We start from the raw sequence: 13,560 nt of genomic DNA on the forward strand, positions 1-13,560 counted from the left end.
CTAGAGGAGCCCAACTATATCTTATCTTGTATCCAGGATAGAGGAGCCCAACTGTATCTCATCTTGTATCCAGGCTAGAGGAGCCCAACTGTATCTCATCTTGTATCCAGGCTAGAGGAACCCAACTGTATCTCATCTTGTATCCAGGCTAGAGGAGCCCAACTGTATCTCATCTTGTATCCAGACTAGAGGAGCCCAACTGTATCTCATCCTCTATCCAGGCTAGAGGAACCCAACTGTATCTCATCTTGTATCCAGGATAGAGGAGCCCAACTGTATCTCATCATGTATCCAGGCTAGAGGAGCCCCCTGTATCTCATCTTGTATCCAGGCTAGAGGAGCCCAACTGTATCTCATCTTGTATCCAGACTAGAGGAGCCCAACTGTATCTCATCCTCTATCCAGGCTAGAGGAACCCAACTGTATCTCATCCTGTATCCAGGCTAGAGGAGCCCAACTGTATCTCATCTTGTATCAAGGCTAGAGGAGCCCAACTGTATCTCATCATGTATCCAGACTAGAGGAGCCCAACTGTATCTCATCTTGTATCAAGGCTAGAGGAACCCAACTGTATCTCATCCTCTATCCAGGCCAGAGGTGCCCAACTGTATCTCATCTTGTATCCAGGCTAAAGGTGCCCAACTGTATCTCATCTTGTATCCAGGCTAGAGGAGCCTAACTGTATCTCATCCTCTATCCAGGCTAGAGGAGCCCAACTGTATCTCATCTTGTATCCAGACTAGAGGAACCCAACTGTATCTCATCATGTATCCAGGCTAGAGGAGCCCAACTGTATCTCATCTTGTATCCAGGCCAGAGGTGCCCAACTGTATCTCATCTTATATCCAGGCTAGAGGAGCCCAACTGTAACTAATCTGTCCCTCATATGGAAATGTGAATGTGCTCTAAGGTTTTTTGCAGAAATTTCCCCCAAAAAGTAATAGGATAAACACAATTTACTTCATAAAAACCTTGCAAGTGTGAATACAACCTAATATCCTGAGAATACATCAAGGTGATATCTCACAATACTGGCGCACAGTTAGGGAGACTTGATAGTTTAGTACAGTATATACGGTGATCTCTGCCAGGCTGTACTAGCCGCAGTCCTATATTATACTATATAATACAGGTAACACTTTAGCTGTAATTCAGCTCTGCAGCATATGACAGCCAGCTCTGCAGAATTTCCTCAGAAAGATCCCATCCCCATGTGGACGTCAGGGAGCAGCGGCCTCCCCTCAAGGTGTTCCTTGAATTGGTCTTATTGATGTATAGTAACTTGCATTCTCTTGTTTGTATTGACAATGTGGCGCCCTGGCGGATGGCGTTCAGGGCTGGGGATATTGTGGCAGCAGATGAAAGGATCTGCTGTAGTATGTGCAGGTCATGAGATGGTCGGAGCCCGGAGCTGGTGTACTGCTCAGTCAGGAGCTCAGCACATGACTCCTGACAACCACGAGGTCTGTAATCCTGACCGTAAAACTCCTGAGAGTCACCGCTGCCGGCCATCCGAGAGTTAGTGGCCGTGTGAGATCATCCTGTGTAATTGTAGGAGATCCACACGTAGCACATACTCCAGTTCATACACAGTGTAACAGGATCTGCATTCAAGGGGACAAGGTGAATCTTAGGCTGCATTCACATGTTCCGTAGTTGTGTCTGTAATTGCGGACCCGTTATTATGGACAAATAGAGCACCCATTGATTTCAACTGGACTGTACACACTGGGGGAGATTTATCAAACATGGTGTAAAGTGAAACTGGCTCAGTTGCCCCTAGCAACCAATCAGATTCCACCTTTCATTTTCCAAAGAGTCTGTGAGGAATGAAAGGTGGAATCTGATTGGTTGCTAGGGGCAACTGAGCCAGTTTCACTTTACACCATGTTTGATAAATCTCCCCCTATGTCTGTATATTTACAGATCCGCAATCCACGAAAAATACTGACACGCTCTAATACGAGTCAAAAAATGCTGGACAGATTGTCCCATAGAAGTCTATTAAATTTTTGCGGATCCATAATTTTTAAGGATGTAACATATGCAAATCCTTGTAAACCATTCCCACTGACTGAACTATCTCCTAAACCTATTTGATGATCCGCAAAATATTACAAATGCAACAAGGATGAATTTTCTGTGGATTGGGGATGATTGCAGACATCATATATAGTTCTGAAAAACTACTGAATATAGCCACAGTTTATATTATGAAACTTGTAATAATCATCATCATAATATATGAGGCTATGTTCACACTACGTATATTTCAGGCAGTATTTGGTCCTCAAGTCAGATCCTCATAGCAACCAAAACCAGGAGTGGATTGAAAACACAGAAAGGCTCTGTTCACACAATGTTGAAATTGAGTGGATGGCCATAATTTAATGGCAAATATTTGCTGTTGCTGTTGAAATAATGGCCGTTATTTACCGTTATATGACGGCCATCCACTCAGTTTCAACATTGTGTGAACATAGCCTTTCTGTGTTTTCAATCCACTCCTGGTTTTGGTTGCTATGAGGCCTGAAATATACTGACTGAAATATACATAGCGTAAACCCAGCCTGAAAGTGTGCAAAAACCAAAGAGCGAGACCAGGGTCCTCCTGCAGTATGTATCAGAAGAGGAGCTGCTGCACATAACACCTATGGCTGACACTAATGCCTCTCGGCTATATTTAAAAACCAACGCTAGGATGTTGGTGTATAATTTGATTAAACCATATTGCCTCATGTACCATGTGCCGGTCTTCTTCTATTTTAGACTCCCTACTGTAAAATAACACTGTACCGGTCAGCGACCGCTAACAGAGGGGGGAGGCACAGAATGGTCCTGCAACCCCACTGTCACAGTACCAAACCCCATGGGGGTTGGGGGGCCCATGGGGTTTGGTCCTGTGACAGTGGGGTTGCAGGGCCATTCTGTGGCCCCCCCTCCCCTGTTGAAGTACCGTCCGGATGATCTTTCGGGCCACAGTGTTCTGATGCGGGCGCACCCGTGCGCGTGCTCCTATGTATAAGCATATAACTACTATAATACTGCTCCTATATACAAGAATATAACTACTATTATACTGCTCCTATATACAAGAATATAACTACTATAATACTGCTCCCTATATACAAGAATATAACTACTATAATACTGCCCCTATATACAAGAATATAACTACTATAATACTGCCCCTATATACAAGAATATAACTACTATAATACTGCTCCTATATACAAGAATATAACTGCTATAATACGGTTCAGGGAAAAAAAAGAGTGCTGCACCTCACACCTATGGCTCTTACTAGTACCTCTCGGCTGCATAAAAAACATCAGAATTCTGTATGTGAATTGATCAAGCCACACTGCCCCATGTACCGCGTGCAGGTATCTGATACACATGGGTCCCTACACTAAGTCCACACTGTGCCAGTCAGCGACCACCACCCCCGCAGGCGTGCACAGTCAGGGAAGGGAGGCCATGGAATGGCCCTGCAACCCCCATGCCACAGGACCAGACCCAAAAATGCCACACCAAAACCCAGCCACCACCACCGGCGGAGAAAGCTGCCCCCAAACAGCACAAGTCTGGATAAGGTATTGCACTCTCCATAGCTATCAAAGAAAGAATGGGACAGACAGGAGGGATTAGAACCATGAGCACTCAGATGTCTCCTGCTAATTGCGGTCATGTGGGTCTCACCAGGAGGAGTGCAATACACGGAGAAAAGAGAGAAACAAAATGCGGTTCAGGGAGGAAAAAGAGTGCTGCACCTCACACCTATGGCTGATACTAGTACCTCTCGGCTGCATAAAAAACATCAGAATTCTGTATGTGAATTGGTCAAGCCACACTGCCCCATGTACCGTGTGCAGGTATCTGATACACATGGGTCCCTACACTAAGTCCACACTGTGCCAGTCAGCGACCACCACCCCCGCAGGCGTGCACAGTCAGGGAAGGGAGGCCATGGAACGGCCCTGCAACCCCCATGCCACAGGACCAGACCCAAAAATGCCACACCAAAACCCAGCCAGCACCACCGTTTTTTTATTTAGCCTAGCGGCACTAGTATCAGCCATAGGTGTGAGGTGCAGCACTCTGTTTCTTCCCTGAACCGCATTTTGTTTCTCTCTTTTCTCCGTGTATTGCACTCCTCCTGGTGAGACCCACATGACCGCAATTAGCAGGAGACACCTGAGTGCACATGGTTTTAATCCCTCCTGTTTTTTCCCATTCTGTTTGCTGCAGCTATGGTGAGTGTAATACCTTATCCAGACTTGTGCTGCTTGGGGGCGACCTTCTCCGCCGGCGGTGCTGGCCGGGTTCTGGTGTGGTGTTTTTTGGTCTGGTCCTGTGGCATGGGGGTCGCAGGGCCGTCCCATGGCCCCCGTTCCCTGGCTGTGCACGCCTGCGGGGTTGGTGGCCACTGACTGGCACGGTGTGGACTTAGTGTAGGGACCCATGTGTATCAGATACCGGCACGAGGTACATGGGGCAGTATGGCTTGATCAATTCATACACAAAATTCTGATGTGTTTTTTATTTAGCCTAGCGGCACTAGTATCAGCCATAGGTGTGAGGTGCAGCACTCTGTTTCTTCCCTGAACCGCATAACTACTATAATACTGCTCCTATAGACAAGAATATAACTACTATAATACTGCCTCCTATATACAAGAATATAACTACTATAATACTGCTCTTATATACAAGAATATAACTACTATAATACTGCTCCTATATACAAGAATATAACTACTATAATACTGCCTCCTATATACAGGAATATAACTACTATAATACTGCTCTTATATACAAGAATATAACTACTATAATACTGCCTCCTATATACAAGAATATAACTACTATAATACTGCTCCTATAGACAAGAATATAACTACTATAATACTGCCTCCTATATACAAGAATATAACTACTATAATACTGCTCCTATATACAAGAATATAACTACTATAATACTGCCTCCTATATACAAGAATATAAGTACTATAATACTGCTCCTATAGACAAGAATATAACTACTATAATACTGCTCCTATATACAAGAATATAACTACTATAATACTGCTCCTATATACAAGAATATAACTACTATAATACTGCCTCCTATATACAAGAATATAACTACTATAATACTGCTCCTATATACAAGAATATAACTACTATAATACTGCTCCTATATACAAGAATATAACTACTATAATACTGCTCCTATATACAGGAATATAACTACTATAATACTGCTCCTATATACAAGAATATAACTACTATAACACTGCCTCCTATATACAAGAATATAACTACTATAATACTGCCTTCTATATACAAGAATATAGCCACTATAACACTGCCTCCTATATACAAGAATATAACTACTATAATACTGCCTCCTATACAGTATATAATAATATAACTACTATAATACTGCCTCCTATGTACAGGAATATAGCCACTATAACACTGCCTCATATATACAAGAATATAACTACTATAATACTGCCTCCTATATACAAGAATATAACTACTATAATACTGCACCCTATATACAAGAATATAACTACTATAATACTGCTCCTATATACAAGAATATAACTACTGTAATACTGCACCCTATATACAAGAATATAACTGCTATAATACTGCCCCATATATACAAGAATATAACTACTATAATGCGGTTCAGGGAAGAAACAGAGTGCTGCACCTCTCCCTCTCTGAACAGCTAGCACTCCTTTATAAGACCCACATGACCAAAATTAGCAGGAGATGCCTGTGCTCACATGTCTGGACCCTATGTTTTCCCCATTCTGTGAGAGCAGCAATGGTAAGTGTAATACCATATCCATACTTGTGTCGTTTGGGGGCAGCCTTCCCCGCCGGTGGTGCTGGCTGGGTTTTGGTAAGGCTTTTTGGGTCTGGTCCTGTAGCATTGGGGTTGCAGGGCCGTTCCATGGCCTCCCTTCCCTGCACGTGCACGCTTTGCGGGGTTGGCGGTCGCTGACCGACACAATGTGGAGTTAGCGTAGGGACCCGTGTGGACCAGAGGACCTGCGCAGTGGTACACGGGGCAATATGGCTTGATCAATTCATATACAGACACTCTGGTGTTGATTTTTAATATAGGGCTAGCGGCATTAGTATCAGCCATGGATGGGATGTGCAGCGGTTCCATTCTCTCCAGTTCGCATAACTACTATAATACTGCTCCTATATACAAGAATATAACTACTATAATACTGCTCCTATATATAATAATATAACTACTATAATACTGCTCCTATATACAGGAATATAACTACTATAATACTGCTCCTATATACAAGAATATAACTACTATAACACTGCCTCCTATATACAAGAATATAACTACTATAATACTGCCTCCTATATACAAGAATATAACTACTATAATACTGCTCCTATATACAAGAATATAACTACTATAATACTGCTCCTATATACAAGAATATAACTACTTTAATACTGCCCCTATACAGTATATAAGAATATAACTACTATAATACTGCCTCCTATATACAAGAATATACCTACTATAATACTGCTCCTATACACAAGAATATAACTACTATAATACTGCTCCTATACACAAGAATATAACTACTATAATACTGCTCCCTATATACAAGAATATAACTACTATAATACTGCTCCTATATACAAGAATATAACTACTATAATACTGCTCCTATACACAAGAATATAACTACTATAATACTGCTCCTATACACAAGAATATAACTACTATAATACTGCTCTGCATAGAATCAGGCTCTAGAACTAATAAGACAGAAAATCAGTCTGTGTGTTACCTTGAGTATGATTGTTGCTCACAGACCGCCGGGTCTAATTCCCCGCGACGCTCTGCGCTGCTGATTGATCGCCCTCTGCGGCAGGCTCAGCCATGAATGAATCTGTGGTTCTCGTCCTCAGAATTTAGGCCAGATGGAATTCTATTACAATCAGGGTAGAGCAGCCATGGCAATAAATCAACAAGCAGGTGGGTTCACAGTGAAGGAATCCCGGTCCCGTCCTGCGCCTCCATGCTAAAGGTTATCATTCATCTTGTATGGCTAAACGCCATCTATCATTAATGTATGTTGCTGTATTATTGCTGACTTTGGTGACACCATTCTATTCTGCCATCATAGGGATGTTGCTGGCTTCATGTGAGACATCCTTATACATATTTATTAGAATTTTTTTTTTCATGAACCTTACATGTATTATAAAGATTTATGTCAGATGTAGCAGCAGTGAGTTTGTCACGTGGCATAGCTGTGTCATATCCCAATGTGTAATCGGAAGTTTTTCATAGGGAATTTGTCCCTAGGGTTATTCTATCTTAAATGGGAGCAGCATAAACTAGTGACAGAAATGCTGAACAGACCGGTGTATTACTTACGTCATTTTATTCAACCGTTCCTCTAATATGCAGGAGAATAGGATTCTTGCCACACCCCTCACTCCACCCTCCAGCTGCTGATTGACAGCTGACTACCTATACAAAGCATTGATAGATATCTGCCAATCAGCAACTGATGGGCGGAGTTTTCTGCTTCTCATAAATATCCAGGACTACTGGGCTCATGCACATAATGGAGAGGACTACTTATTGTCCATGTTATGCAGGAGGATATCTCTGTATCAGCTGCACAGAACAATGTAAGTGATACATCATTCTGTTCAGCTTCTCTGCAAATCTACCCCCTTTAAATCCATTATATTACAAAAAAATTTAAATGGATCATCACCTCAAATTTAAACCTGACCATATGATAGTGAGCAGCCAAAAAGTAGTCATTATAGTTTATTTCTATTCAAAGGTATTGTAAGGGGTTATCCGGCGCTACAAAAACATGGCCACTTTCTCCCAGAGACAGCACCACTCTTGTCTCCAGTTTGGGTTGAGGTTTCGTACTTGAGTTCCATTGAAGTAAATGGAGCTTAATTGAAAATCACACCTGAACTGGAGTCGTTTTGTCTCTGGAAGTACGTGGCCATGTTTTCAAAGTGCCAAATAGCCCCTTTAAAAAAAATTGTGTTACAGCAGCCATTTTGCCACAAGCAACAGGAAGTGCTGCCATATCCGTAGAGAACGAATAAAGCCACCAGAGAGAACTCAGCTCTTTCCGGTGGCTCCATAGAGAGTGAATAGAATCCCGAGTCATGTGCCATACCCGCAGCTGTATTCAAAACAGAGGAGCCGTGAATTAATCTGAAGTTCCCCGGGGGCTACGGAGCCGCCGTTGATCTCTTAATTTTCCCTATTCTGTGAATAGGGGACAAGTTAGTTTTGAGATGGAAAACCTCATTAGGATAAGTTCGCCATTGTAACATGGGGTCTTCATTGAGTCACATGTAGAGTTGAACCTATTTCCATGAAGTTCTTTTAGGTTTGATTTGATCAGATTGGCCACTGAGGCACAACACGACAATGATCCATAAAATACGCACGTGAACAGGGACTCCTGTCAAAGATTTCAGTCCCTGCTCCTATGCACTGCAGTGTACACATTCCCTAAGCCTATTCCATAGCCCAACTGTACAAAAAGTATCTCCATTCACCTCCAGGACTATCAGTGTACAGGAGCAGGGACTCCTACCTTTTGACAGGAGTCCCTGCTCCTGAGCGATTCACCCAACACAGATCCCGAAAGGTTTGGAATTGTTCAAATTTGAATTCTTAGCAGAATTCCAAATTGTTCCACATTGATTCGCTCTTCCCTGTCACATGACATGCCATCAAAATGATAGCATTTACAAGAGAAGGTTGCAGTAATTGAGCTCTGCTACATGTCATTTTCAGCTTTACATGGAGTATATGTATATTTATAACTACTAAGCACCTTCGTTCAGGTTTTTTTTCTCCTTCTACGCTTTCCCATCTTGTCTGGATTTAGCACAGAGTTAGTGTGGACAAATAGGATAATAGATCTGGTTTTATTATTAGTGAGCTGAAGCCGGCCGTGCGGTTTGTATGCAGCAAAGCATCAGATGTTAGAGCTCTGGGCACTCAGCAATGACAGACGTCAGGCTGATTTCTACCTAATCTACAGCTGGTGCTGACAACAATAATAGCCGTATTACACCTAACCAGCTCTGCCAAAGAAAAACAAATAAAATGCCCGTTACGCCAGTTAGAATCTCAGGCAGCCGCCTATTACTTCTCTCCGGGGGGAAAGCTTCTGGCATTAGTCTTTATAGTCTTCGGATTCTTATAAAAAATGTAAGGTGGGTAATCAATCCCTCATTTATGTTATTCATCCCTTTTATATTTGTTTCCGTCCTTTTGTGTTTTTTCCTGTTTTGTGTGCCTGCTTTGCCCCTTGTTGACTTTATGTGGCGGCAGCACCAGGCACTGCCAGTATTTCTGTAAGGTGTCTGGCATCAGTTCTGATTGCTGTGTCCTTGCGTTCCTCTGTATGGAGGTACCAATAGGAGCTCAGAAGAAGCAGGGATGGTGGGGCAGTGGGGCTGTGTGTATTGAGACTATGATTAAGGCTAGGTTCACACTATATAAAAATGACATCTGTCTTTTATACAATGGCCATCATTGCGCAAATAACGTGTTATTTTTAAATAACGGACATTATTAGCACAATGGCGGCCATTGTTATGAAAGACGGCCATCATTTTTACATGGTGTGAACCTAGCCTAAAGGGGTACTGCTTAGCTGTCTGCCTTAGTACTAAAACCCCCCAAAATCCATTTGTACTTCCTAGTTGAGCAGTGGCTCAGTACCAGTGGCGTAGCTACCATAGAGGCAGGCAAGGCAGCTGCTATGGGGCCCGTGCAGGAAGGGGCCCAGGGATGCACAGTGGAGCTAAGAACCATCCTGTGTCCTTATGCTAAACCCTCTATGTACTGCAGTGTGCAAATAACCCAAAGTTCACTTACTGTACATGCTGCAACACAAAAAAAGAAGCAGAATACAAGGAGATCTCTGTTTCACTCCCCTGACCTCTGTTCTCCAAGCTTCTGGAGAGGTCAGGGGTTATCAGTGAAGCAGACATCTCCTTGTCTTCTGCTTTTTTGTGGGTCACTTACGGTGGGTCACTTAACCATTATGGTTAATGTATTTAACCATAATGGTTCCTAATAAACCCTTATAGTTAAATACAGTCGACTGACAAGATAAGGAGACATTGGCTCTCTGCTCTGCCAGCCACCTTTGTGGCAGCAGGCAGGATTTTTTTTTTAGCCACATCACTGAGTATATCTATATATATGCAGTGCTTTGTGTTGTGCATAGGGTAGGGGGGGCCACTTAAATTTTTTTTGCTATGGGGCCCCATGAATCCTAGCCACGTTCCTGCTCAGTACTACAATCCCCAGAATACATTGCTTTCCCTCAACTCTCCATCACAGCCCTCTCACCCTTGCTACTCCCTTTCCACAGCACTCCTGCCAGTTACCCTCTCAGAGTTAGTGCAGAAGATCTAATTTCACAGCAGATTACCATTCAATAACTGAGGTTGCAGCACCTGCTATATTCACTCCCTGTCTGCTCTTTAGCATCATTCAGTACAGGACATCATGCTATAATCACTCCTTAATCTCCCTATATGATCTATATATATATATATATATATATATATATATATATATATATATATATATACTGATCTGAGATGGTGACATCACTCAGCGGGGCAGGGCTAGAGCTCTGAGACAAGATCCAGCCAAGCCTACTGAAGCAGCAGCAGATGAGATGGAAGAGCTGGGGTGCTTTTAGTGATTACATTATATTAGTAAGTTATATATCTTGTGGTTATATACAATTTTATGATACCAGCAAACTCTTTTAGGAACATTTAGTTCTAAACACGTCAGGAGTACCTTGATTGTATTGATAGCTCAGAGATGAGCTAGTGGGCTGGAGCAAGAGATTGTCACCATGAAAGTCAAAGGTAGGTTGGAATCTGAGATTGTAGATAAAAGGGAGTATAACTGCAGGATCAGACTACACAGGGTTTGTAGTCTGTTACCATGGAGACACAGGTTTGCATAGTTTCTATCTGTAAAAAACATAGAGAATTTTTAATTCTTTTAATTTTTTTGCAATTTTGCTTTATATTTTATTTCAGGTGAAAAGAAACAATAAGAAGGCATTGGCCACAAAAGTGCACCTACCCTTTAAGGGTCAGAACCTTTCCTGGTCAAAAGAGGTAAAAGATAGAATGCACTGAATCTCTTTATTTCTTTTGCACCGTTGAGGAAGAATAACCAGTAGACTCTCACACGCCTGGTTGATCAAATCCATACAAGGAAAATCATGTTCTCCAAAATAATCCCTCATGGCACATAACCTTTTATTTTCAATGCAAATCTAACATTTCTGGAGGACTTGACTATTTTTGCAGCCTGATTTGCATTGAAAATAAATTGAATATGATTATTCTTGTTCTTCTGAAAATCCCCTTCACCGGACCTTCCCTACATTCTAGTCATAATAGTCAAGAGACTATGGCCGCTTTGAAAGGACAACTCCGGCGGGACGTGTAAAAAAAAAACAAAAACACAGACATACAAGCACTCCATACTCACCATCCCTCCGGTGACGATCGCCATTGAATCGCCCGCTGTCCGTGTCTCTGTCACCTCCGGCCGCCGTCCTGTTATCTCCCTCACTTCCGGATTCAAGTTAAGTGAATGGGAGAGAAATCTCAGACATTCAGGGCTGAGAAAGCTGGAAGCCATGTGATGCACTCCAGCCAATGAAAAGGCTGCTGGTTAGCACTTTAGCAGAAGACGTGAGGAGGAAGAAGACCTGGCCCGCCCCCCAGCTCTGATGACATCATCACAAGATGGCGCCCCTGAGAAGAGGATGGAGGTTGACAGTTATTGGGTATGTATACTTTATTTAACTTCCAGCGACACCAAGAACATTGCTGTTCCTACCACCAAATTCCCCGTTCACCACGTGCCTCACTGTACATATTCCCCCAACCCCCTCCAACCAGTAACATTGTTGTCCTTGCTTCCAAATTCCACTCCTATTGGGTGCAATGATGTTCTTACTCTCAGAACCGTCGTCAGTGTTAAATGTGGCTCTCAAGAAGGGTTGGAGACCGCTGCCCTAGAAGATCGACAAGGCATGGGAGGCCATTTGCACTCAGCAATCATGTCACTTGGGTTCCTGATGAGCTGACAGAGCTTTATGGTTTCCATACATTGAAGCTATCATGATGGGGCAGGATTGGTGGTCGGAGAAGGAAGCACGCAACACTCCTGAGGTCCTACATTCATTCTAAGTCTACTAAGTTTTTTTTCCCACCAACACTGCAGTGTCCCTATCCCTGTTACACAGCTGCTGTAGGGTTAATATTGTTGTCTGGCTGATATGCACTTCATTCTGTGGTTCATACTATGTTGGGGTATAGTGTATTCTATGTATGTGTTTCAATCACTGATTCTTGCATATACTGTAAAATATTAATTGTAAAGGGGTTAACTAAACATTTTGCTGTTTCATTATGGCACATGCATGAGATGCATGAGAGTCTGTCAGTATGGTCACCACCCCTTAACCTGTCAGAGTACTCTCACCATAACCCCATGTCTCTCACCAAATGAGAGTGCTAGTCACCTCATACCTCTCTTCACCAATGGGAACCATCTCTGTGGCATGTACTGTATATATAGGGTGAATTTAGGCAGTAAGGGGAGAAGTGGGAGTCTGTCCTCTGGCTATGGCTCATATTAATTCTTTCTAGTCATCCTATTCCAGTTAGATGCTGCCAGCCATGCACTGTGAAATTCCCAGCTAAGCCTGCTTTCAAATCTGTACGCAAGTCTATACAGTCTAAAATGGAATGACCCACCCTTCATCTCATCTACGTCTAGTCCAGGGTTGGAGAAACTGCTTTCTTGCTTATGGACCCCCTGGCTTCACCATCCTCTTCTAGGCCTTTGGTAGGAGAAGGTACTGATTGTCTGTCAGATCATTGGCTGTGCTCCTGCATACATTTTTCTGGGTATCATGTGACAGATATGCAGAGTCGTCTTGTAAGTACAATTTCCTTTCTTCAAGTCACAACAAGCCTAACTGTGAGGGTCAGTAGAGTTAGATAGTAATTAAACTGTGTTTTCTAAAGCAGTAATCTCTCTTAGCAATTAAACCACTAAAACAGTCAAGTCTTCAGTCTACCTGCTAAAAGCTGAAAGTGACCAGACCAACCTACTCTCAAGCTATCGAGCTGGGTCCACCTTGCGTTTAAGGGACTGTGTTGTATACTAAAATTTTTTGTTGGGAGAGGATGCTGACTGTGTGCATGAGATACCAGACACAATGTCATGGATGTCAGGACGCCGGCAGAATCACCCAGGGAATGAGAGTAACAAAGAAGTCTCTGTACTGTCAGCACGCACCATACTGTTGGTGTGTGACATGATCTCCGCTCCCCTCTGTCTGTTCCAGTCTTTGTATACTTTGATGGTTTCTAGTTTCTCTATTCATACAACTTACGGCAAATCCCCAGTATTTCCAGTATTTTCTTGGTCGGTGTTGGTGC

The sequence above is a fragment of the Dendropsophus ebraccatus genome, chromosome 5 (genome assembly GCF_027789765.1).
Source record: "Dendropsophus ebraccatus isolate aDenEbr1 chromosome 5, aDenEbr1.pat, whole genome shotgun sequence".
NCBI classification, from domain to species: Eukaryota; Metazoa; Chordata; class Amphibia; order Anura; family Hylidae; genus Dendropsophus; species Dendropsophus ebraccatus.